The sequence below is a fragment of the Stigmatopora argus genome, chromosome 3, assembly GCF_051989625.1.
Source record: "Stigmatopora argus isolate UIUO_Sarg chromosome 3, RoL_Sarg_1.0, whole genome shotgun sequence".
Classification (NCBI taxonomy): domain Eukaryota; kingdom Metazoa; phylum Chordata; class Actinopteri; order Syngnathiformes; family Syngnathidae; genus Stigmatopora; species Stigmatopora argus.
Genome location: NC_135389.1, coordinates 640,595 through 668,047, shown reverse-complemented (window position 1 = coordinate 668,047; position 27,453 = coordinate 640,595).

The window sequence follows — 27,453 nt, the reverse complement described above, 5'->3', positions numbered from 1 at the left end:
CCGACAGTTCGTTTGGTTGCAGGGGACATTTTCAGTTTTTATGGCCAAAATGTGCTTTTCAGAGGCTGAAAAGCATGTTTTGGCAGAGTATGATAATTTTCATTAAAACTTGATTTCTATCCATTTGAATGATGCCAAATGAATAACTTACTTGAATTGGACCATTTTACACTATGTCCATTGTAGATTTGTGTCTCCGACAGTTCGTTTGGTTGCAGGGGACATTTTCAGTTTTTATGGCCAAAATGTGCTTTTCAGGGGCTGAAAAGCATGTTTTGGCCGAATATGATAATTTCAATTAAAACTTGATTTCTATCACTTCGAATGATGCAAAATGAATAACTTACTTGAATTGGACAATTTTACACTATGTCCATTAGATTTGTGTCTCCGACAGTTTGTTTGGTTGCAGGGGACATTTTCAATTTTTATGGCCAAAATGTGCTTTTCAGGGGCTGAAAAGCATGTTTTGGCCGAGTATGATAATTTTCATTAAAACTTGATTTCTATCACTTCGAATGATGCCAAATGAATAACTTACTTGAATTGGACCATTTTACACTATGTCCATTGTAGATTTGTGTCTCTGACAGTTCGTTTGGTTGCAGGGGACATATTCAGTTTTTATGGCCAAAATGTGCTTTTCAGGGGCTGAAAAGCATGTTTTGGCCGAATATGATAATTTCAATTAAAACTTGATTTCTATCACTTCGAATGATGCAAAATGAATAACTTACTTGAATTGGACCATTTTACACTATGTCCATTAGATTTGTGTCTCCGACAGTTTGTTTGGTTGCAGGGGACATTTTCAATTTTTATGGCCAAAATGTGCTTTTCAGGGGCTGAAAAGCATGTTTTGGCCGAGTATGATAATTTTCATTAAAACTTGATTTCTATCACTTCGAATGATGCCAAATGAATAACTTACTTGAATTGGACCATTTTACACTATGTCCATTGTAGATTTGTGTCTCTGACAGTTCGTTTGGTTGCAGGGGACATAATCAGTTTTTATGGCCAAAATGTGCTTTTCAGGGGCTGAAAAGCATGTTTTGGCCGAATATGATAATTTTCATTAAAACTTGATTTCTATCACTTCGAATGATGCCAAATGAATAACTTACTTGAATTGGACCATTTTACACTATGTCCATTGTAGATTTGTGTGTCCGACAGTTTGTTTGGTTGCAGGGGACATTTTCAGTTTTTATGGCCAAAATGTGCTTTTCAGGGGCTGAAAAGCATGTTTTGGCCGAGTATGATAATTTTCATTAAAACTTGATTTCTATCCATTTGAATGATGCCAAATGAATAACTTACTTGAATTGGACCATTTTACACTATGTCCATTGTAGATTTGTGTCTCTGACTGTTCGTTTGGTTGCAGGGGACATATTCAGTTTTTATGTCCAAAATGTGCTTTTCAGGGGCTGAAAAGCATGTTTTGGCCAAGTTTGATAATTTTCATTAAAACTTAATTTCTATCACTTCGAATGATGCCAAATGAATAACTTACTTGAATTGGACCATTTTACACTATGTCCATTGTAGATTTGTGTCTCCGACAGTTCGTTTGGTTGCAGGGGACATATTAAGTTTTTATGGCCAAAATGTGCTTTTCAGGGGCTGAAAAGCATGTTTTGGCCGAGTATGATAATTTTCATTAAAACTTGATTTCTATCACTTCGAATGATGCCAAATGAATAACTTACTTGAATTGGACCATTTTACACTATGTCCATTGTAGATTTGTGTCTCCGACAGTTCGTTTGGTTGTAGGGGACATTTTCAGTTTTTATGGCCAAAATGTGCCTTTCAGGGGCTGAAAAGCATGTTTTGGCCGAGTTTGATAATTTTCATTAAAACTTGATTTCTATCACTTCGATTGATGCCAAATGAATAACTTACTTGAATTGGACCATTTTACACTATGTCCATTGTAGATTTGTGTCTCCGACAGTTCGTTTGGTTGCAGGGGACATTTTCAGTTTTTATGGCCAAAATGTGCTTTTCAGAGGCTGAAAAGCATGTTTTGGCCGAGTATGATAATTTACATTAAAACTTAATTTCTATCACTTCGAATGATGCCAAATGAATAACTTACTTGAATTGGACCATTTTACACTATGTCCATTGTAGATTTGTGTCTCTGACAGTTTGTTTGGTTGCAGGGGACATATTAAGTTTTTATGGCCAAAATGTGCTTTTCAGGGGCTGAAAAGCATGTTTTGGCCGAGTATGATAATTTTCATTAAAACTTGATTTCTATCACTTCGAATGATGCCAAATGAATAACTTACTTGAATTGGACCATTTTACACTATGTCCATTGTAGATTTGTGTCTCCGACAGTTCGTTTGGTTGCAGGGGACATTTTCAGTTTTTATGGCCAAAATGTGCTTTTCAGGGGCTGAAAAGCATGTTTTGGCCGAATATGATAATTTTCATTAAAACTTGATTTCTATCACTTCGAATGATGCCAAATGAATAACTTACTTGAATTGGACCATTTTTCACTATGTCCATTGTAGATTTGTGTCTCCGACAGATTGTTTGGTTGCAGGGGACATTTTCAGTTTTTATGGCCAAAATGTGCTTTTCAGGGGCTGAAAAGCACGTTTTGGCCGAGTATGATAATTTTCATTAAAACTTGATTTCTATCACTTCGAATGATGCCAAATGAATAACTTACTTGAATTGGACCATTTTACACTATGTCCATTGTAGATTTGTGTCTCCGACAGTTCGTTTGGTTGCAGGGGACATTTTCAGTTTTTATGGCCAAAATGTGCTTTTCAGGGGCTGAAAAGCATGTTTTGGCCGAATATGATAATTTCAATTAAAACTTGATTTCTATCACTTCGAATGATGCAAAATGAATAACTTACTTGAATTGGACCATTTTACACTATGTCCATTAGATTTGTGTCTCCGACAGTTTGTTTGGTTGCAGGGGACATTTTCAGTTTTTATGGCCAAAATGTGCTTTTCAGGGGCTGAAAAGCATGTTTTGGCCGAGTATGATAATTTTCATTAAAACTTGATTTCTATCACTTCGAATGATGCCAAATGAATAACTTACTTGAATTGGACCATTTTACACTATGTCCATTGTAGATTTGTGTCTCTGACAGTTCGTTTGGTTGCAGGGGACATATTCAGTTTTTATGGCCAAAATGTGCTTTTCAGGGGCTGAAAAGCATGTTTTGGCCGAATATGATAATTTTCATTAAAACTTGATTTCTATCACTTCGAATGATGCCAAATGAATAACTTACTTGAATTGGACCATTTTACACTATGTCCATTGTAGATTTGTGTCTCCGACAGTTTGTTTGGTTGCAGGGGACATTTTCAGTTTTTATGGCCAAAATGTGCTTTTCAGGGGCTGAAAAGCATGTTTTGGCCGAGTATGATAATTTTCATTAAAACTTGATTTCTATCCATTTGAATGATGCCAAATGAATAACTTACTTGAATTGGACCATTTTACACTATGTCCATTGTAGATTTGTGTCTCCGACAGTTTGTTTAGTTGCAGGGGACATTTTCAGTTTTTATGGCCAAAATGTGCTTTTCAGGGGCTGAAAAGCATGTTTTGGCCGAGTATGATAATTTTCATTAAAACTTGATTTCTATCACTTCGAATGATGCCAAATGAATAACTTACTTGAATTGGACCATTTTACACTATGTCCATTGTAGATTTGTGTCTCCGACAGTTCGTTTGGTTGCAGGGGACATTTTCAGTTTTTATGGCCAAAATGTGCTTTTCAGAGGCTGAAAAGCATGTTTTGGCAGAGTATGATAATTTTCATTAAAACTTGATTTCTATCCATTTGAATGATGCCAAATGAATAACTTACTTGAATTGGACCATTTTACACTATGTCCATTGTAGATTTGTGTCTCCGACAGTTCGTTTGGTTGCATGGGACATTTTCAGTTTTTATGGACAAAATGTGCTTTTCAGGGGCTGAAAAGCATGTTTTGGCCGAATATGAAAATTTCAATTAAAACTTGATTTCTATCACTTCGAATGATGCAAAATGAATAACTTACTTGAATTGGACCATTTTACACTATGTCCATTAGATTTGTGTCTCTGACAGTTCGTTTGGTTGCAGGGGACATATTCAGTTTTTATGGCCAAAATGTGCTTTTCAGGGGCTGAAAAGCATGTTTTGGCCGAATATGATAATTTTCATTAAAACTTGATTTCTATCACTTCGAATGATGCCAAATGAATAACTTACTTGAATTGGACCATTTTACACTATGTCCATTGTAGATTTGTGTCTCCGACAGTTTGTTTGGTTGCAGGGGACATTTTCAGTTTTTATGGCCAAAATGTGCTTTTCAGGGTCTGAAAAGCATGTTTTGGCCGAGTATGATAATTTTCATTAAAACTTGATTTCTATCCATTTGAATGATGCCAAATGAATAACTTACTTGAATTGGACCATTTTACACTATGTCCATTGTAGATTTGTGTCTCCGACAGTTTGTTTGGTTGCAGGGGACATTTTCAGTTTTTATGGCCAAAATGTGCTTTTCAGGGGCTGAAAAGCATGTTTTGGCCGAGTATGATAATTTTCATTAAAACTTGATTTCTATCACTTCGAATGATGCCAAATGAATAACTTACTTGAATTGGACCATTTTACACTATGTCCATTGTAGATTTGTGTCTCCGACAGTTCGTTTGGTTGCAGGGGACATTTTCAGTTTTTATGGCCAAAATGTGCTTTTCAGAGATTGAAAAGCATGTTTTGGCAGAGTATGATAATTTTCATTAAAACTTGATTTCTATCACTTCGAATGATGCCAAATGAATAACTTACTTGAATTGGACCATTTTACACTATGTCCATTGTAGATTTGTGTCTCCGACAGTTCGTTTGGTTGCAGGGGACATTTTCAGTTTTTATGGCCAAAATGTGCTTTTCAGGGACTGAAAAGCATGTTTTGGCCGAATATGATAATTTTCATAAAAACTTGATTTCTATCACTTCGAATGATGCCAAATGAATAACTTACTTGAATTGGACCATTTTACACTATGTCCATTGTAGATTTGTGTCTCCGACAGTTCGTTTGGTTGCAGGGGACATTTTCAGTTTTTATGGCCAAAATGTGCTTCAGGGGCTGAAAAGCATGTTTTGGCCGAATATGATAATTTTAATTAAAACTTGATTTCTATCACTTCGAATGATGCAAAATGAATAACTTACTTGAATTGGACCATTTTACACTATGTCCATTAGATTTGTGTCTCCGACAGTTTGTTTGGTTGCAGGGGACATTTTCAGTTTTTATGGCCAAAATGTGCTTTTCAGGGTCTGAAAAGCATGTTTTGGCCGAGTATGATAATTTTCATTAAAACTTGATTTCTATCCATTTGAATGATGCCAAATGAATAACTTACTTGAATTGGACCATTTTACACTATGTCCATTGTAGATTTGTGTCTCCGACAGTTTGTTTGGTTGCAGGGGACATTTTCAGTTTTTATGGCCAAAATGTGCTTTTCAGGGGCTGAAAAGCATGTTTTGGCCGAGTTTGATAATTTTCATTAAAACTTGATTTCTATCACTTCGATTGATGCCAAATGAATAACTTACTTGAATTGGACCATTTTACACTATGTCCATTGTAGATTTGTGTCTCCGACAGTTCGTTTGGTTGCAGGGGACATTTTCAGTTTTTATGGCCAAAATGTGCTTTTCAGAGGCTGAAAAGCATGTTTTGGCCGAGTATGATAATTTACATTAAAACTTAATTTCTATCACTTCGAATGATGCCAAATGAATAACTTACTTGAATTGGACCATTTTACACTATGTCCATTGTAGATTTGTGTCTCTGACAGTTTGTTTGGTTGCAGGGGACATATTAAGTTTTTATGGCCAAAATGTGCTTTTCAGGGGCTGAAAAGCATGTTTTGGCCGAGTATGATAATTTTCATTAAAACTTGATTTCTATCACTTCGAATGATGCCAAATGAATAACTTACTTGAATTGGACCATTTTACACTATGTCCATTGTAGATTTGTGTCTCCGACAGTTCGTTTGGTTGCAGGGGACATTTTCAGTTTTTATGGCCAAAATGTGCTTTTCAGGGGCTGAAAAGCATGTTTTGGCCGAATATGATAATTTTCATTAAAACTTGATTTCTATCACTTCGAATGATGCCAAATGAATAACTTACTTGAATTGGACCATTTTTCACTATGTCCATTGTAGATTTGTGTCTCCGACAGATTGTTTGGTTGCAGGGGACATTTTCAGTTTTTATGGCCAAAATGTGCTTTTCAGGGGCTGAAAAGCACGTTTTGGCCGAGTATGATAATTTTCATTAAAACTTGATTTCTATCACTTCGAATGATGCCAAATGAATAACTTACTTGAATTGGACCATTTTACACTATGTCCATTGTAGATTTGTGTCTCCGACAGTTCGTTTGGTTGCAGGGGACATTTTCAGTTTTTATGGCCAAAATGTGCTTTTCAGGGGCTGAAAAGCATGTTTTGGCCGAATATGATAATTTCAATTAAAACTTGATTTCTATCACTTCGAATGATGCAAAATGAATAACTTACTTGAATTGGACCATTTTACACTATGTCCATTAGATTTGTGTCTCCGACAGTTTGTTTGGTTGCATGGGACATTTTCAGTTTTTATGGCCAAAATGTGCTTTTCAGGGGCTGAAAAGCATGTTTTGGCCGAGTATGATAATTTTCATTAAAACTTGATTTCTATCACTTCGAATGATGCCAAATGAATAACTTACTTGAATTGGACCATTTTACACTATGTCCATTGTAGATTTGTGTCTCTGACAGTTCGTTTGGTTGCAGGGGACATATTCAGTTTTTATGGCCAAAATGTGCTTTTCAGGGGCTGAAAAGCATGTTTTGGCCGAATATGATAATTTTCATTAAAACTTGATTTCTATCACTTCGAATGATGCCAAATGAATAACTTACTTGAATTGGACCATTTTACACTATGTCCATTGTAGATTTGTGTCTCCGACAGTTTGTTTGGTTGCAGGGGACATTTTCAGTTTTTATGGCCAAAATGTGCTTTTCAGGGGCTGAAAAGCATGTTTTGGCCGAGTATGATAATTTTCATTAAAACTTGATTTCTATCCATTTGAATGATGCCAAATGAATAACTTACTTGAATTGGACCATTTTACACTATGTCCATTGTAGATTTGTGTCTCCGACAGTTTGTTTGGTTGCAGGGGACATTTTCAGTTTTTATGGCCAAAATGTGCTTTTCAGGGGCTGAAAAGCATGTTTTGGCCGAGTATGATAATTTTCATTAAAACTTGATTTCTATCACTTCGAATGATGCCAAATGAATAACTTACTTGGATTGGACCATTTTACACTATGTCCATTGTAGATTTGTGTCTCCGACAGTTCGTTTGGTTGCAGGGGACATTTTCAGTTTTTATGGCCAAAATGTGCTTTTCAGAGGCTGAAAAGCATGTTTTGGCAGAGTATGATAATTTTCATTAAAACTTGATTTCTATCCATTTGAATGATGCCAAATGAATAACTTACTTGAATTGGACCATTTTACACTATGTCCATTGTAGATTTGTGTCTCCGACAGTTCGTTTGGTTGCAGGGGACATTTTCAGTTTTTATGGCCAAAATGTGCTTTTCAGGGGCTGAAAAGCATGTTTTGGCCGAATATGATAATTTCAATTAAAACTTGATTTCTATCACTTCGAATGATGCAAAATGAATAACTTACTTGAATTGGACCATTTTACACTATGTCCATTAGATTTGTGTCTCCGACAGTTTGTTTGGTTGCAGGGGACATTTTCAGTTTTTATGGCCAAAATGTGCTTTTCAGGGGCTGAAAAGCATGTTTTGGCCGAGTATGATAATTTTCATTAAAACTTGATTTCTATCACTTCGAATGATTCCAAATGAATAACTTACTTGAATTGGACCATTTTACACTATGTCCATTGTAGATTTGTGTCTCTGACAGTTCGTTTGGTTGCAGGGGACATATTCAGTTTTTATGGCCAAAATGTGCTTTTCAGGGGCTGAAAAGCATGTTTTGGCCGAATATGATAATTTTCATTAAAACTTGATTTCTATCACTTCGAATGATGCCAAATGAATAACTTACTTGAATTGGACCATTTTACACTATGTCCATTGTAGATTTGTGTCTCCGACAGTTTGTTTGGTTGCAGGGGACATTTTCAGTTTTTATGGCCAAAATGTGCTTCAGGGGCTGAAAAGCATGTTTTGGCCGAATATGATAATTTTAATTAAAACTTGATTTCTATCACTTCGAATGATGCAAAATGAATAACTTACTTGAATTGGACCATTTTACACTATGTCCATTAGATTTGTGTCTCCGACAGTTTGTTTGGTTGCAGGGGACATTTTCAGTTTTTATGGCCAAAATGTGCTTTTCAGGGTCTGAAAAGCATGTTTTGGCCGAGTATGATAATTTTCATTAAAACTTGATTTCTATCCATTTGAATGATGCCAAATGAATAACTTACTTGAATTGGACCATTTTACACTATGTCCATTGTAGATTTGTGTCTCCGACAGTTTGTTTGGTTGCAGGGGACATTTTCAGTTTTTATGGCCAAAATGTGCTTTTCAGGGGCTGAAAAGCATGTTTTGGCCGAGTTTGATAATTTTCATTAAAACTTGATTTCTATCACTTCGATTGATGCCAAATGAATAACTTACTTGAATTGGACCATTTTACACTATGTCCATTGTAGATTTGTGTCTCCGACAGTTCGTTTGGTTGCAGGGGACATTTTCAGTTTTTATGGCCAAAATGTGCTTTTCAGAGGCTGAAAAGCATGTTTTGGCCGAGTATGATAATTTACATTAAAACTTAATTTCTATCACTTCGAATGATGCCAAATGAATAACTTACTTGAATTGGACCATTTTACACTATGTCCATTGTAGATTTGTGTCTCTGACAGTTTGTTTGGTTGCAGGGGACATATTAAGTTTTTATGGCCAAAATGTGCTTTTCAGGGGCTGAAAAGCATGTTTTGGCCGAGTATGATAATTTTCATTAAAACTTGATTTCTATCACTTCGAATGATGCCAAATGAATAACTTACTTGAATTGGACCATTTTACACTATGTCCATTGTAGATTTGTGTCTCCGACAGTTCGTTTGGTTGCAGGGGACATTTTCAGTTTTTATGGCCAAAATGTGCTTTTCAGGGGCTGAAAAGCATGTTTTGGCCGAATATGATAATTTTCATTAAAACTTGATTTCTATCACTTCGAATGATGCCAAATGAATAACTTACTTGAATTGGACCATTTTTCACTATGTCCATTGTAGATTTGTGTCTCCGACAGATTGTTTGGTTGCAGGGGACATTTTCAGTTTTTATGGCCAAAATGTGCTTTTCAGGGGCTGAAAAGCACGTTTTGGCCGAGTATGATAATTTTCATTAAAACTTGATTTCTATCACTTCGAATGATGCCAAATGAATAACTTACTTGAATTGGACCATTTTACACTATGTCCATTGTAGATTTGTGTCTCCGACAGTTCGTTTGGTTGCAGGGGACATTTTCAGTTTTTATGGCCAAAATGTGCTTTTCAGGGGCTGAAAAGCATGTTTTGGCCGAATATGATAATTTCAATTAAAACTTGATTTCTATCACTTCGAATGATGCAAAATGAATAACTTACTTGAATTGGACCATTTTACACTATGTCCATTAGATTTGTGTCTCCGACAGTTTGTTTGGTTGCAGGGGACATTTTCAGTTTTTATGGCCAAAATGTGCTTTTCAGGGGCTGAAAAGCATGTTTTGGCCGAGTATGATAATTTTCATTAAAACTTGATTTCTATCACTTCGAATGATGCCAAATGAATAACTTACTTGAATTGGACCATTTTACACTATGTCCATTGTAGATTTGTGTCTCTGACAGTTCGTTTGGTTGCAGGGGACATATTCAGTTTTTATGGCCAAAATGTGCTTTTCAGGGGCTGAAAAGCATGTTTTGGCCGAATATGATAATTTTCATTAAAACTTGATTTCTATCACTTCGAATGATGCCAAATGAATAACTTACTTGAATTGGACCATTTTACACTATGTCCATTGTAGATTTGTGTCTCCGACAGTTTGTTTGGTTGCAGGGGACATTTTCAGTTTTTATGGCCAAAATGTGCTTTTCAGGGGCTGAAAAGCATGTTTTGGCCGAGTATGATAATTTTCATTAAAACTTGATTTCTATCCATTTGAATGATGCCAAATGAATAACTTACTTGAATTGGACCATTTTACACTATGTCCATTGTAGATTTGTGTCTCCGACAGTTTGTTTGGTTGCAGGGGACATTTTCAGTTTTTATGGCCAAAATGTGCTTTTCAGGGGCTGAAAAGCATGTTTTGGCCGAGTATGATAATTTTCATTAAAACTTGATTTCTATCCATTTGAATGATGCCAAATGAATAACTTACTTGAATTGGACCATTTTACACTATGTCCATTGTAGATTTGTGTCTCCGACAGTTTGTTTGGTTGCAGGGGACATTTTCAGTTTTTATGGCCAAAATGTGCTTTTCAGGGGCTGAAAAGCATGTTTTGGCCGAATATGATAATTTTAATTAAAACTTGATTTCTATCACTTCGAATGATGCAAAATGAATAACTTACTTGAATTGGACCATTTTACACTATGTCCATTAGATTTGTGTCTCCGACAGTTTGTTTGGTTGCAGGGGACATTTTCAGTTTTTATGGCCAAAATGTGCTTTTCAGGGTCTGAAAAGCATGTTTTGGCCGAGTATGATAATTTTCATTAAAACTTGATTTCTATCCATTTGAATGATGCCAAATGAATAACTTACTTGAATTGGACCATTTTACACTATGTCCATTGTAGATTTGTGTCTCCGACAGTTTGTTTGGTTGCAGGGGACATTTTCAGTTTTTATGGCCAAAATGTGCTTTTCAGGGGCTGAAAAGCATGTTTTGGCCGAGTTTGATAATTTTCATTAAAACTTGATTTCTATCACTTCGATTGATGCCAAATGAATAACTTACTTGAATTGGACCATTTTACACTATGTCCATTGTAGATTTGTGTCTCCGACAGTTCGTTTGGTTGCAGGGGACATTTTCAGTTTTTATGGCCAAAATGTGCTTTTCAGAGGCTGAAAAGCATGTTTTGGCCGAGTATGATAATTTACATTAAAACTTAATTTCTATCACTTCGAATGATGCCAAATGAATAACTTACTTGAATTGGACCATTTTACACTATGTCCATTGTAGATTTGTGTCTCTGACAGTTTGTTTGGTTGCAGGGGACATATTAAGTTTTTATGGCCAAAATGTGCTTTTCAGGGGCTGAAAAGCATGTTTTGGCCGAGTATGATAATTTTCATTAAAACTTGATTTCTATCACTTCGAATGATGCCAAATGAATAACTTACTTGAATTGGACCATTTTACACTATGTCCATTGTAGATTTGTGTCTCCGACAGTTCGTTTGGTTGCAGGGGACATTTTCAGTTTTTATGGCCAAAATGTGCTTTTCAGGGGCTGAAAAGCATGTTTTGGCCGAATATGATAATTTTCATTAAAACTTGATTTCTATCACTTCGAATGATGCCAAATGAATAACTTACTTGAATTGGACCATTTTTCACTATGTCCATTGTAGATTTGTGTCTCCGACAGATTGTTTGGTTGCAGGGGACATTTTCAGTTTTTATGGCCAAAATGTGCTTTTCAGGGGCTGAAAAGCACGTTTTGGCCGAGTATGATAATTTTCATTAAAACTTGATTTCTATCACTTCGAATGATGCCAAATGAATAACTTACTTGAATTGGACCATTTTACACTATGTCCATTGTAGATTTGTGTCTCCGACAGTTCGTTTGGTTGCAGGGGACATTTTCAGTTTTTATGGCCAAAATGTGCTTTTCAGGGGCTGAAAAGCATGTTTTGGCCGAATATGATAATTTCAATTAAAACTTGATTTCTATCACTTCGAATGATGCAAAATGAATAACTTACTTGAATTGGACCATTTTACACTATGTCCATTAGATTTGTGTCTCCGACAGTTTGTTTGGTTGCAGGGGACATTTTCAGTTTTTATGGCCAAAATGTGCTTTTCAGGGGCTGAAAAGCATGTTTTGGCCGAGTATGATAATTTTCATTAAAACTTGATTTCTATCCATTTGAATGATGCCAAATGAATAACTTACTTGAATTGGACCATTTTACACTATGTCCATTGTAGATTTGTGTCTCCGACAGTTTGTTTGGTTGCAGGGGACATTTTCAGTTTTTATGGCCAAAATGTGCTTTTCAGGGGCTGAAAAGCATGTTTTGGCCGAGTATGATAATTTTCATTAAAACTTGATTTCTATCCATTTGAATGATGCCAAATGAATAACTTACTTGAATTGGACCATTTTACACTATGTCCATTGTAGATTTGTGTCTCCGACAGTTTGTTTGGTTGCAGGGGACATTTTCAGTTTTTATGGCCAAAATGTGCTTTTCAGGGGCTGAAAAGCATGTTTTGGCCGAATATGATAATTTTAATTAAAACTTGATTTCTATCACTTCGAATGATGCAAAATGAATAACTTACTTGAATTGGACCATTTTACACTATGTCCATTAGATTTGTGTCTCCGACAGTTTGTTTGGTTGCAGGGGACATTTTCAGTTTTTATGGCCAAAATGTGCTTTTCAGGGTCTGAAAAGCATGTTTTGGCCGAGTATGATAATTTTCATTAAAACTTGATTTCTATCCATTTGAATGATGCCAAATGAATAACTTACTTGAATTGGACCATTTTACACTATGTCCATTGTAGATTTGTGTCTCCGACAGTTTGTTTGGTTGCAGGGGACATTTTCAGTTTTTATGGCCAAAATGTGCTTTTCAGGGGCTGAAAAGCATGTTTTGGCCGAGTTTGATAATTTTCATTAAAACTTGATTTCTATCACTTCGATTGATGCCAAATGAATAACTTACTTGAATTGGACCATTTTACACTATGTCCATTGTAGATTTGTGTCTCCGACAGTTCGTTTGGTTGCAGGGGACATTTTCAGTTTTTATGGCCAAAATGTGCTTTTCAGGGGCTGAAAAGCACGTTTTGGCCGAGTATGATAATTTTCATTAAAACTTGATTTCTATCACTTCGAATGATGCCAAATGAATAACTTACTTGAATTGGACCATTTTACACTATGTCCATTGTAGATTTGTGTCTCTGACAGTTTGTTTGGTTGCAGGGGACATATTAAGTTTTTATGGCCAAAATGTGCTTTTCAGGGGCTGAAAAGCATGTTTTGGCCGAGTATGATAATTTTCATTAAAACTTGATTTCTATCACTTCGAATGATGCCAAATGAATAACTTACTTGAATTGGACCATTTTACACTATGTCCATTGTAGATTTGTGTCTCCGACAGTTCGTTTGGTTGCAGGGGACATTTTCAGTTTTTATGGCCAAAATGTGCTTTTCAGGGGCTGAAAAGCATGTTTTGGCCGAATATGATAATTTTCATTAAAACTTGATTTCTATCACTTCGAATGATGCCAAATGAATAACTTACTTGAATTGGACCATTTTTCACTATGTCCATTGTAGATTTGTGTCTCCGACAGATTGTTTGGTTGCAGGGGACATTTTCAGTTTTTATGGCCAAAATGTGCTTTTCAGGGGCTGAAAAGCACGTTTTGGCCGAGTATGATAATTTTCATTAAAACTTGATTTCTATCACTTCGAATGATGCCAAATGAATAACTTACTTGAATTGGACCATTTTACACTATGTCCATTGTAGATTTGTGTCTCCGACAGTTCGTTTGGTTGCAGGGGACATTTTCAGTTTTTATGGCCAAAATGTGCTTTTCAGGGGCTGAAAAGCATGTTTTGGCCGAATATGATAATTTCAATTAAAACTTGATTTCTATCACTTCGAATGATGCAAAATGAATAACTTACTTGAATTGGACCATTTTACACTATGTCCATTAGATTTGTGTCTCCGACAGTTTGTTTGGTTGCAGGGGACATTTTCAGTTTTTATGGCCAAAATGTGCTTTTCAGGGGCTGAAAAGCATGTTTTGGCCGAGTATGATAATTTTCATTAAAACTTGATTTCTATCACTTCGAATGATGCCAAATGAATAACTTACTTGAATTGGACCATTTTACACTATGTCCATTGTAGATTTGTGTCTCTGACAGTTCGTTTGGTTGCAGGGGACATATTCAGTTTTTATGGCCAAAATGTGCTTTTCAGGGGCTGAAAAGCATGTTTTGGCCGAATATGATAATTTTCATTAAAACTTGATTTCTATCACTTCGAATGATGCCAAATGAATAACTTACTTGAATTGGACCATTTTACACTATGTCCATTGTAGATTTGTGTCTCCGACAGTTTGTTTGGTTGCAGGGGACATTTTCAGTTTTTATGGCCAAAATGTGCTTTTCAGGGGCTGAAAAGCATGTTTTGGCCGAGTATGATAATTTTCATTAAAACTTGATTTCTATCCATTTGAATGATGCCAAATGAATAACTTACTTGAATTGGACCATTTTACACTATGTCCATTGTAGATTTGTGTCTCCGACAGTTTGTTTGGTTGCAGGGGACATTTTCAGTTTTTATGGCCAAAATGTGCTTTTCAGGGTCTGAAAAGCATGTTTTGGCCGAGAATGATAATTTTCATTAAAACTTGATTTCTATCCATTTGAATGATGCCAAATGAATAACTTACTTGAATTGGACCATTTTACACTATGTCCATTGTAGATTTGTGTCTCCGACAGTTTGTTTGGTTGCAGGGGACATTTTCAGTTTTTATGGCCAAAATGTGCTTTTCAGGGGCTGAAAAGCATGTTTTGGCCGAGTATGATAATTTTCATTAAAACTTGATTTCTATCACTTCGAATGATGCCAAATGAATAACTTACTTGAATTGGACCATTTTACACTATGTCCATTGTAGATTTGTGTCTCCGACAGTTCGTTTGGTTGCAGGGGACATTTTCAGTTTTTATGGCCAAAATGTGCTTTTCAGAGGCTGAAAAGCATGTTTTGGCAGAGTATGATAATTTTCATTAAAACTTGATTTCTATCACTTCGAATGATGCCAAATGAATAACTTACTTGAATTGGACCATTTTACACTATGTCCATTGTAGATTTGTGTCTCCGACAGTTCGTTTGGTTGCAGGGGACATTTTCAGTTTTTATGGCCAAAATGTGCTTTTCAGGGACTGAAAAGCATGTTTTGGCCGAATATGATAATTTTCATAAAAACTTGATTTCTATCACTTCGAATGATGCCAAATGAATAACTTACTTGAATTGGACCATTTTACACTATGTCCATTGTAGATTTGTGTCTCCGACAGTTCGTTTGGTTGCAGGGGACATTTTCAGTTTTTATGGCCAAAATGTGCTTCAGGGGCTGAAAAGCATGTTTTGGCCGAATATGATAATTTTAATTAAAACTTGATTTCTATCACTTCGAATGATGCAAAATGAATAACTTACTTGAATTGGACCATTTTACACTATGTCCATTAGATTTGTGTCTCCGACAGTTTGTTTGGTTGCAGGGGACATTTTCAGTTTTTATGGCCAAAATGTGCTTTTCAGGGTCTGAAAAGCATGTTTTGGCCGAGTATGATAATTTTCATTAAAACTTGATTTCTATCCATTTGAATGATGCCAAATGAATAACTTACTTGAATTGGACCATTTTACACTATGTCCATTGTAGATTTGTGTCTCCGACAGTTTGTTTGGTTGCAGGGGACATTTTCAGTTTTTATGGCCAAAATGTGCTTTTCAGGGGCTGAAAAGCATGTTTTGGCCGAGTATGATAATTTTCATTAAAACTTGATTTCTATCACTTCGAATGATGCCAAATGAATAACTTACTTGAATTGGACCATTTTACACTATGTCCATTGTAGATTTGTGTCTCCGACAGTTCGTTTGGTTGCAGGGGACATTTTCAGTTTTTATGGCCAAAATGTGCTTTTCAGGGGCTGAAAAGCATGTTTTGGCCGAATATGATAATTTCAATTAAAACTTGATTTCTATCACTTCGAATGATGCAAAATGAATAACTTACTTGAATTGGACCATTTTACACTATGTCCATTAGATTTGTGTCTCCGACAGTTTGTTTGGTTGCAGGGGACATTTTCAGTTTTTATGGCCAAAATGTGCTTTTCAGGGGCTGAAAAGCATGTTTTGGCCGAATATGATAATTTTCATAAAAACTTGATTTCTATCACTTCGAATGATGCCAAATGAATAACTTACTTGAATTGGACCATTTTACACTATGTCCATTGTAGATTTGTGTCTCCGACAGTTTGTTTGGTTGCAGGGGACATTTTCAGTTTTTATGGCCAAAATGTGCTTTTCAGGGGCTGAAAAGCATGTTTTGGCCGAGTATGATAATTTTCATTAAAACTTGATTTTTATCCATTTGAATGATGCCAAATGAATAACTTACTTGAATTTGACCATTTTACACTATGTCCATTGTAGATTTGTGTCTCCGACAGTTCGTTTGGTTGCAGGGGACATTTTCAGTTTTTATGGCCAAAATGTGCTTTTCAGGGGCTGAAAAGCATGTTTTGGCCGAGTATGATAATTTTCATTAAAACTTGATTTCTATCACTTCGAATGATGCCAAATGAATAACTTACTTGAATTGGACCATTTTACACTATGTCCATTGTAGATTTGTGTCTCCGACAGTTCGTTTGGTTGCAGGGGACATTTTCAGTTTTTATGGCCAAAATGTGCTTTTCAGAGGCTGAAAAGCATGTTTTGGCAGAGTATGATAATTTTCATTAAAACTTGATTTCTATCACTTCGAATGATGCCAAATGAATAACTTACTTGAATTGGACCATTTTACACTATGTCCATTGTAGATTTGTGTCTCCGACAGTTCGTTTGGTTGCAGGGGACATTTTCAGTTTTTATGGCCAAAATGTGCTTTTCAGGGGCTGAAAAGCATGTTTCGGCCGAGTATGATAATTTTCATTAAAATTGATTTCTATCCATTTGAATGATGCCAAATGAATAACTTACATGAATTGGACCATTTTACACTATGTCCATTGTAGATTTGTGTCTCCGACAGTTTATTTGGTTGCAGGGGACATTTTCAGTTTTTATGGCCAAAATGTGCTTTTCAGGGGCTGAAAAGCATGTTTTGGCCCAGTATGATAATTTTCATTAAAACTTGATTTCTATCACTTCGAATGATGCCAAATGAATAACTTACTTGAATTGGACCATTTTACACTATGTCCATTGTAGATTTGTGTCTCCGACAGTTCGTTTGGTTGCAGGGGACATTTTCAGTTTTTATGGCCAAAATGTGCTTTTCAGAGGCTGAAAAGCATGTTTTGGCAGAGTATGATAATTTTCATTAAAACTTGATTTCTATCACTTCGAATGATGCCAAATGAATAACTTACTTGAATTGGACCATTTTACACTATGTCCATTGTAGATTTGTGTCTCCGACAGTTTGTTTGGTTGCAGGGGACATTTTCAGTTTTTATGGCCAAAATGTGCTTTTCAGGGGCTGAAAAGCATGTTTTGGCCGAGTATGATAATTTTCATTAAAACTTGATTTCTATCCATTTGAATGATGCCAAATGAATAACTTACTTGAATTGGACCATTTTACACTATGTCCATTATAGATTTGTGTCTCTGACAGTTCGTTTGGTTGCAGGGGACATATTCAGTTTTTATGGCCAAAATGTGCTTTTCAGGGGCTGAAAAGCATGTTTTGGCCGAGTTTGATAATTTTCATTAAAACTTAATTTCTATCACTTCGAATGATGCCAAATGAATAACTTACTTGAATTGGACCATTTTACACTATGTCCATTGTAGATTTGTGTCTCCGACAGTTCGTTTGGTTGCAGGGGACATTTTCAGTTTTTATGGCCAAAATGTGCTTTTCAGGGGCTGAAAAGCATGTTTTGGCCGAGTTTGATAATTTTCATTAAAACTTAATTTCTATCACTTCGAATGATGCCAAATGAATAACTTACTTGAATTGGACCATTTTACACTATGTCCATTGTAGATTTGTGTCTCCGACAGTTCGTTTGGTTGCAGGGGACATTTTCAGTTTTTATGGCCAAAATGTGCTTTTCAGGGGCTGAAAAGCATGTTTTGGCCGAGTATGATAATTTTCATTAAAACTTGATTTTTATCACTTCGAATGATGCCAAATGAATAACTTACTTGAATTGGACCATTTTACACTATGTCCATTGTAGATTTGTGTCTCCGACAGTTCGTTTGGTTGCAGGGGACATTTTCAGTTTTTATGGCCAAAATGTGCTTTTCAGGGGCTGAAAAGCATGTTTTGGCCGAGTTTGATAATTTTCATTAAAACTTGATTTCTATCACTTCGATTGATGCCAAATGAATAACTTACTTGAATTGGACCATTTTACACTATGTCCATTGTAGATTTGTGTCTCCGACAGTTCGTTTGGTTGCAGGGGACATTTTCAGTTTTTATGGCCAAAATGTGCTTTTCAGAGGCTGAAAAGCATGTTTTGGCCGAGTATGATAATTTTCATTAAAACTTGATTTCTATCACTTCGAATGATGCCAAATGAATAACTTACTTGAATTGGACCATTTTACACTATGTCCATTGTGGATTTGTGTCTCCGACAGTTCGTTTGGTTGCAGGGGACATTTTCAGTTTTTATGGCCAAAATGTGCTTTTCAGGGGCTGAAAAGCATGTTTTGGCCGAATATGATAATTTTAATTAAAACTTGATTTCTATCACTTCGAATGATGCCAAATGAATAACTTACTTGAATTGGACCATTTTACACTATGTCCATTGTAGATTTGTGTCTCCGACAGTTTGTTTGGTTGCAGGGGACATTTTCAGTTTTTATGGCCAAAATGTGCTTTTCAGGGGCTGAAAAGCATGTTTTGGCCGAGTATGATAATTTTCATTAAAACTTGATTTCTATCACTTCGAATGATGCCAAATGAATAACTTACTTGAATTGGACCATTTTACACTATGTCCATTGTAGATTTGTGTCTCCGACAGTTCGTTTGGTTGCAGGGGACATTTTCAGTTTTTATGGCCAAAATGTGCTTTTCAGAGGCTGAAAAGCATGTTTTGGCAGAGTATGATAATTTTCATTAAAACTTGATTTCTATCACTTCGAATGATGCCAAATGAATAACTTACTTGAATTGGACCATTTTACACTATGTCCATTGTAGATTTGTGTCTCCGACAGTTTGTTTGGTTGCAGGGGACATTTTCAGTTTTTATGGCCAAAATGTGCTTTTCAGGGGCTGAAAAGCATGTTTTGGCCGAGTATGATAATTTTCATTAAAACTTGATTTCTATCCATTTGAATGATGCCAAATGAATAACTTACTTGAATTGGACCATTTTACACTATGTCCATTGTAGATTTGTGTCTCTGACAGTTCGTTTGGTTGCAGGGGACATATTCAGTTTTTATGGCCAAAATGTGCTTTTCAGGGGCTGAAAAGCATGTTTTGGCCGAGTTTGATAATTTTCATTAAAACTTAATTTCTATCACTTCGAATGATGCCAAATGAATAACTTACTTGAATTGGACCATTTTACACTATGTCCATTGTAGATTTGTGTCTCCGACAGTTCGTTTGGTTGCAGGGGACATTTTCAGTTTTTATGGCCAAAATGTGCTTTTCAGGGGCTGAAAAGCATGTTTTGGCCGAGTATGATAATTTTCATTAAAACTTGATTTCTATCACTTGGAATGATGCCAAATGAATAACTTACTTGAATTGGACCATTTTACACTATGTCCATTGTAGATTTGTGTCTCCGACAGTTCGTTTGGTTGCAGGGGACATTTTCAGTTTTTATGGCCAAAATGTGCTTTTCAGGGGCTGAAAAGCATGTTTTGGCCGAGTTTGATAATTTTCATTAAAACTTGATTTCTATCACTTCGATTGATGCCAAATGAATAACTTACTTGAATTGGACCATTTTACACTATGTCCATTGTAGATTTGTGTCTCCGACAGTTCGTTTGGTTGCAGGGGACATTTTCAGTTTTTATGGCCAAAATGTGCTTTTCAGAGGCTGAAAAGCATGTTTTGGCCGAGTATGATAATTTTCATTAAAACTTGATTTCTATCACTTCGAATGATGCCAAATGAATAACTTACTTGAATTGGACCATTTTACACTATGTCCATTGTGGATTTGTGTCTCCGACAGTTCGTTTGGTTGCAGGGGACATTTTCAGTTTTTATGGCCAAAATGTGCTTTTCAGGGGCTGAAAAGCATGTTTTGGCCGAATATGATAATTTTAATTAAAACTTGATTTCTATCACTTCGAATGATGCCAAATGAATAACTTACTTGAATTGGACCATTTTACACTATGTCCATTGTAGATTTGTGTCTCCGACAGTTTGTTTGGTTGCAGGGGACATTTTCAGTTTTTATGGCCAAAATGTGCTTTTCAGGGGCTGAAAAGCATGTTTTGGCCGAGTATGATAATTTTCATTAAAACTTGATTTCTATCACTTCGAATGATGCCAAATGAATAACTTACTTGAATTGGACCATTTTACACTATGTCCATTGTAGATTTGTGTCTCTGACAGTTCGTTTGGTTGCAGGGGACATATTCAGTTTTTATGGCCAAAATGTGCTTTTCAGGGGCTGAAAAGCATGTTTTGGCCGAGTTTGATAATTTTCATTAAAACTTAATTTCTATCACTTCGAATGATGCCAAATGAATAACTTACTTGAATTGGACCATTTTACACTATGTCCATTGTAGATTTGTGTCTCCGACAGTTCGTTTGGTTGCAGGGGACATATTAAGTTTTTATGGCCAAAATGTGCTTTTCAGGGGCTGAAAAGCATGTTTTGGCCGAGTATGATAATTTTCATTAAAACTTGATTTCTATCACTTCGAATGATGCCAAATGAATAACTTACTTGAATTGGACCATTTTACACTATGTCCATTGTAGATTTGTGTCTCCGACAGTTCGTTTGGTTGCAGGGGACATTTTCAGTTTTTATGGCCAAAATGTGCTTTTCAGGGACTGAAAAGCATGTTTTGGCCGAATATGATAATTTTCATAAAAACTTGATTTCTATCACTTCGAATGATGCCAAATGAATAACTTACTTGAATTGGACCATTTTACACTATGTCCATTGTAGATTTGTGTCTCCGACAGTTCGTTTGGTTGCAGGGGACATTTTCAGTTTTTATGGCCAAAATGTGCTTCAGGGGCTGAAAAGCATGTTTTGGCCGAATATGATAATTTTAATTAAAACTTGATTTCTATCACTTCGAATGATGCAAAATGAATAACTTACTTGAATTGGACCATTTTACACTATGTCCATTAGATTTGTGTCTCCGACAGTTTGTTTGGTTGCAGGGGACATTTTCAGTTTTTATGGCCAAAATGTGCTTTTCAGGGTCTGAAAAGCATGTTTTGGCCGAGTATGATAATTTTCATTAAAACTTGATTTCTATCCATTTGAATGATGCCAAATGAATAACTTACTTGAATTGGACCATTTTACACTATGTCCATTGTAGATTTGTGTCTCCGACAGTTTGTTTGGTTGCAGGGGACATTTTCAGTTTTTATGGCCAAAATGTGCTTTTCAGGGGCTGAAAAGCATGTTTTGGCCGAGTATGATAATTTTCATTAAAACTTGATTTCTATCACTTCGAATGATGCCAAATGAATAACTTACTTGAATTGGACCATTTTACACTATGTCCATTGTAGATTTGTGTCTCCGACAGTTCGTTTGGTTGCAGGGGACATTTTCAGTTTTTATGGCCAAAATGTGCTTTTCAGGGGCTGAAAAGCATGTTTTGGCCGAATATGATAATTTCAATTAAAACTTGATTTCTATCACTTCGAATGATGCAAAATGAATAACTTACTTGAATTGGACCATTTTACACTATGTCCATTAGATTTGTGTCTCCGACAGTTTGTTTGGTTGCAGGGGACATTTTCAGTTTTTATGGCCAAAATGTGCTTTTCAGGGGCTGAAAAGCATGTTTTGGCCGAATATGATAATTTTCATAAAAACTTGATTTCTATCACTTCGAATGATGCCAAATGAATAACTTACTTGAATTGGACCATTTTACACTATGTCCATTGTAGATTTGTGTCTCCGACAGTTTGTTTGGTTGCAGGGGACATTTTCAGTTTTTATGGCCAAAATGTGCTTTTCAGGGGCTGAAAAGCATGTTTTGGCCGAGTATGATAATTTTCATTAAAACTTGATTTTTATCCATTTGAATGATGCCAAATGAATAACTTACTTGAATTTGACCATTTTACACTATGTCCATTGTAGATTTGTGTCTCCGACAGTTCGTTTGGTTGCAGGGGACATTTTCAGTTTTTATGGCCAAAATGTGCTTTTCAGGGGCTGAAAAGCATGTTTTGGCCGAGTATGATAATTTTCATTAAAACTTGATTTCTATCACTTCGAATGATGCCAAATGAATAACTTACTTGAATTGGACCATTTTACACTATGTCCATTGTAGATTTGTGTCTCCGACAGTTCGTTTGGTTGCAGGGGACATTTTCAGTTTTTATGGCCAAAATGTGCTTTTCAGAGGCTGAAAAGCATGTTTTGGCAGAGTATGATAATTTTCATTAAAACTTGATTTCTATCACTTCGAATGATGCCAAATGAATAACTTACTTGAATTGGACCATTTTACACTATGTCCATTGTAGATTTGTGTCTCCGACAGTTCGTTTGGTTGCAGGGGACATTTTCAGTTTTTATGGCCAAAATGTGCTTTTCAGGGGCTGAAAAGCATGTTTCGGCCGAGTATGATAATTTTCATTAAAATTGATTTCTATCCATTTGAATGATGCCAAATGAATAACTTACATGAATTGGACCATTTTACACTATGTCCATTGTAGATTTGTGTCTCCGACAGTTTATTTGGTTGCAGGGGACATTTTCAGTTTTTATGGCCAAAATGTGCTTTTCAGGGGCTGAAAAGCATGTTTTGGCCGAATATGATAATTTTCATTAAAACTTGATTTCTATCACTTCGAATGATGCCAAATGAATAACTTACTTGAATTGGACCATTTTACACTATGTCCATTGTAGATTTGTGTCTCCGACAGTTCGTTTGGTTGCAGGGGACATTTTCAGTTTTTATGGCCAAAATGTGCTTTTCAGGGACTGAAAAGCATGTTTTGGCCGAATATGATAATTTTCATAAAAACTTGATTTCTATCACTTCGAATGATGCCAAATGAATAACTTACTTGAATTGGACCATTTTACACTATGTCCATTGTAGATTTGTGTCTCCGACAGTTCGTTTGGTTGCAGGGGACATTTTCAGTTTTTATGGCCAAAATGTGCTTCAGGGGCTGAAAAGCATGTTTTGGCCGAATATGATAATTTTAATTAAAACTTGATTTCTATCACTTCGAATGATGCAAAATGAATAACTTACTTGAATTGGACCATTTTACACTATGTCCATTAGATTTGTGTCTCCGACAGTTTGTTTGGTTGCAGGGGACATTTTCAGTTTTTATGGCCAAAATGTGCTTTTCAGGGTCTGAAAAGCATGTTTTGGCCGAGTATGATAATTTTCATTAAAACTTGATTTCTATCCATTTGAATGATGCCAAATGAATAACTTACTTGAATTGGACCATTTTACACTATGTCCATTGTAGATTTGTGTCTCCGACAGTTTGTTTGGTTGCAGGGGACATTTTCAGTTTTTATGGCCAAAATGTGCTTTTCAGGGGCTGAAAAGCATGTTTTGGCCGAGTATGATAATTTTCATTAAAACTTGATTTCTATCACTTCGAATGATGCCAAATGAATAACTTACTTGAATTGGACCATTTTACACTATGTCCATTGTAGATTTGTGTCTCCGACAGTTCGTTTGGTTGCAGGGGACATTTTCAGTTTTTATGGCCAAAATGTGCTTTTCAGGGGCTGAAAAGCATGTTTTGGCCGAATATGATAATTTCAATTAAAACTTGATTTCTATCACTTCGAATGATGCAAAATGAATAACTTACTTGAATTGGACCATTTTACACTATGTCCATTAGATTTGTGTCTCCGACAGTTTGTTTGGTTGCAGGGGACATTTTCAGTTTTTATGGCCAAAATGTGCTTTTCAGGGGCTGAAAAGCATGTTTTGGCCGAATATGATAATTTTCATAAAAACTTGATTTCTATCACTTCGAATGATGCCAAATGAATAACTTACTTGAATTGGACCATTTTACACTATGTCCATTGTAGATTTGTGTCTCCGACAGTTTGTTTGGTTGCAGGGGACATTTTCAGTTTTTATGGCCAAAATGTGCTTTTCAGGGGCTGAAAAGCATGTTTTGGCCGAGTATGATAATTTTCATTAAAACTTGATTTTTATCCATTTGAATGATGCCAAATGAATAACTTACTTGAATTTGACCATTTTACACTATGTCCATTGTAGATTTGTGTCTCCGACAGTTCGTTTGGTTGCAGGGGACATTTTCAGTTTTTATGGCCAAAATGTGCTTTTCAGGGGCTGAAAAGCATGTTTTGGCCGAGTATGATAATTTTCATTAAAACTTGATTTCTATCACTTCGAATGATGCCAAATGAATAACTTACTTGAATTGGACCATTTTACACTATGTCCATTGTAGATTTGTGTCTCCGACAGTTCGTTTGGTTGCAGGGGACATTTTCAGTTTTTATGGCCAAAATGTGCTTTTCAGAGGCTGAAAAGCATGTTTTGGCAGAGTATGATAATTTTCATTAAAACTTGATTTCTATCACTTCGAATGATGCCAAATGAATAACTTACTTGAATTGGACCATTTTACACTATGTCCATTGTAGATTTGTGTCTCCGACAGTTCGTTTGGTTGCAGGGGACATTTTCAGTTTTTATGGCCAAAATGTGCTTTTCAGGGGCTGAAAAGCATGTTTCGGCCGAGTATGATAATTTTCATTAAAATTGATTTCTATCCATTTGAATGATGCCAAATGAATAACTTACATGAATTGGACCATTTTACACTATGTCCATTGTAGATTTGTGTCTCCGACAGTTTATTTGGTTGCAGGGGACATTTTCAGTTTTTATGGCCAAAATGTGCTTTTCAGGGGCTGAAAAGCATGTTTTGGCCCAGTATGATAATTTTCATTAAAACTTGATTTCTATCACTTCGAATGATGCCAAATGAATAACTTACTTGAATTGGACCATTTTACACTATGTCCATTGTGGATTTGTGTCTCCGACAGTTCGTTTGGTTGCAGGGGACATTTTCAGTTTTTATGGCCAAAATGTGCTTTTCAGGGGCTGAAAAGCATGTTTTGGCCGAATATGATAATTTTAATTAAAACTTGATTTCTATCACTTCGAATGATGCCAAATGAATAACTTACTTGAATTGGACCATTTTACACTATGTCCATTGTAGATTTGTGTCTCCGACAGTTTGTTTGGTTGCAGGGGACATTTTCAGTTTTTATGGCCAAAATGTGCTTTTCAGGGGCTGAAAAGCATGTTTTGGCCGAGTATGATAATTTTCATTAAAACTTGATTTCTATCACTTCGAATGATGCCAAATGAATAACTTACTTGAATTGGACCATTTTACACTATGTCCATTGTAGATTTGTGTCTCCGACAGTTCGTTTGGTTGCAGGGGACATTTTCAGTTTTTATGGCCAAAATGTGCTTTTCAGAGGCTGAAAAGCATGTTTTGGCAGAGTATGATAATTTTTATTAAAACTTGATTTCTATCACTTCGAATGATGCCAAATGAATAACTTACTTGAATTGGACCATTTTACACTATGTCCATTGTAGATTTGTGTCTCCGACAGTTTGTTTGGTTGCAGGGGACATTTTCAGTTTTTATGGCCAAAATGTGCTTTTCAGGGGCTGAAAAGCATGTTTTGGCCGAGTATGATAATTTTCATTAAAACTTGATTTCTATCCATTTGAATGATGCCAAATGAATAACTTACTTGAATTGGACCATTTTACACTATGTCCATTGTAGATTTGTGTCTCTGACAGTTCGTTTGGTTGCAGGGGACATATTCAGTTTTTATGGCCAAAATGTGCTTTTCAGGGACTGAAAAGCATGTTTTGGCCGAGTTTGATAATTTTCATTAAAACTTAATTTCTATCACTTCGAATGATGCCAAATGAATAACTTACTTGAATTGGACCATTTTACACTATGTCCATTGTAGATTTGTGTCTCCGACAGTTCGTTTGGTTGCAGGGGACATTTTCAGTTTTTATGGCCAAAATGTGCTTTTCAGGGGCTGAAAAGCATGTTTTGGCCGAGTATGATAATTTTCATTAAAACTTGATTTCTATCACTTCGAATGATGCCAAATGAATAACTTACTTGAATTGGACCATTTTACACTATGTCCATTGTAGATTTGTGTCTCCGACAGTTCGTTTGGTTGCAGGGGACATTTTCAGTTTTTATGGCCAAAATGTGCTTTTCAGGGGCTGAAAAGCATGTTTTGGCCGAGTTTGATAATTTTCATTAAAACTTGATTTCTATCACTTCGATTGATGCCAAATGAATAACTTACTTGAATTGGACCATTTTACACTATGTCCATTGTAGATTTGTGTCTCCGACAGTTCGTTTGGTTGCAGGGGACATTTTCAGTTTTTATGGCCAAAATGTGCTTTTCAGAGGCTGAAAAGCATGTTTTGGCCGAGTATGATAATTTTCATTAAAACTTGATTTCTATCACTTCGAATGATGCCAAATGAATAACTTACTTGAATTGGACCATTTTACACTATGTCCATTGTGGATTTGTGTCTCCGACAGTTCGTTTGGTTGCAGGGGACATTTTCAGTTTTTATGGCCAAAATGTGCTTTTCAGGGGCTGAAAAGCATGTTTTGGCCGAATATGATAATTTTAATTAAAACTTGATTTCTATCACTTCGAATGATGCCAAATGAATAACTTACTTGAATTGGACCATTTTACACTATGTCCATTGTAGATTTGTGTCTCCGACAGTTTGTTTGGTTGCAGGGGACATTTTCAGTTTTTATGGCCAAAATGTGCTTTTCAGGGGCTGAAAAGCATGTTTTGGCCGAGTATGATAATTTTCATTAAAACTTGATTTCTATCACTTCGAATGATGCCAAATGAATAACTTACTTGAATTGGACCATTTTACACTATGTCCATTGTAGATTTGTGTCTCTGACAGTTCGTTTGGTTGCAGGGGACATATTCAGTTTTTATGGCCAAAATGTGCTTTTCAGGG